Genomic DNA, 1,375 nt, shown 5'->3' with positions numbered 1-1,375 from the left:
AAATAAAATTCAAATCATGAATCATGACCACCTAAAGCTTAACCTTTTCAAAACTAATTAAGACACTCACCTAGGTCTTAAGGGCTTAGTAGTGACTTAGGCTAAATCAATTTTCATTTAAATAAGGATTAGAAAAGTAAACATCATTGCAAATTAAAACATCTGTCAAACACTACAAGCCTAATTAGAATTTGGCTAAGTGTTCCGACAACACTAACTTTCCTCTTTAAGGGTCTTCACTCACATAATTCTTAAATTGAATCACAAGTGATAATTAACCTATTATTAGGGATAATTGAAACATCAATATTCATTAAGCATTAGGGTGTTTTATAGGATGAATTATTAAGCAACATAATAATTTTAAAAGAACTCGGGATTTTCCACCAGGCAGCGAGAGAGTCGCACAAACCTGCTTCTTTCTCTAGATCTGCTTAACAAAATCATCCTTAACTAAACTCTTAAGGACCCACCAAGGTATGACCTAGGGTTAGATAGGTCATCAAGATTTTACTTCCCTGTTATACATAAAATGCCTAAACATGCATTTTAAGTTCCAGGTGATGGAACGAGAAGACTCGTCAAGTACGCTTTTACAGTTTTCAGCGTTGTCTTTCTTGTACTTTCATACTATACTTTTATACCTGCAAATTTGCATGCTAAACAACGACGCCACCCTACATGAAAACTAAAACTATCAGGATAGCCATAAAACCAAAACCAAAATCAAAATTAAAATCAACCAAGATAAAATCCACCCCCACAACATTCAGAATTATAAAACAACTCAAAAATTAATCACAAACATCACACAAAAAATACAATTGCAATTAAATTAAGATGTCTCTATCAGATGATCGGGAATCCCTTAGATGAGGTAACCTACGGTTGCTAACGAGGATTCCCATGATTTAAATGAAATTATGAAACTCATTAAGTTGAGTTTAGTAAGTTCATTTGGACTAAGTGAATCTAATAGAAAATAGTGGTGCCGGAACGAGGGAACCGTAGAATCCTAACCGGTGTCGCTTTAATCAACTTTAATATGCCCTCATAAAATTTAAAGAACTTCAACCATAGGGCCACTTGATTTGACATTATAACTTGACACACTAGAAAACTCAAACTCGTTGAGGCAAGGAGCTTGAAGCTAGCATGGTGGGCAGCACGACCATCTTCAACAACAAAACCCTGTTTTTCCCAGCTAAACCAATCTTCATTCATTAGAATTAAACAACAAAGCCATAGGACTTCGAGGTTACTTGCTTATGCAACGTAAATCATCACCTTATCTTTAGGCATTTTGTATAGCCCTGCTATACAATATAAGCCCTAACTCGTCTTAGGATTCCGAGGTTGTCGTTTGTCATGACCT

This window comes from Phalaenopsis equestris, unplaced genomic scaffold (assembly GCF_001263595.1).
Source record: "Phalaenopsis equestris unplaced genomic scaffold, ASM126359v1 Scaffold233025, whole genome shotgun sequence".
NCBI lineage: Eukaryota > Viridiplantae > Streptophyta > Magnoliopsida > Asparagales > Orchidaceae > Phalaenopsis > Phalaenopsis equestris.
The sequence above is the reverse complement of the archived record's forward strand: the minus strand, read 5'-3'. Positions refer to the sequence as shown.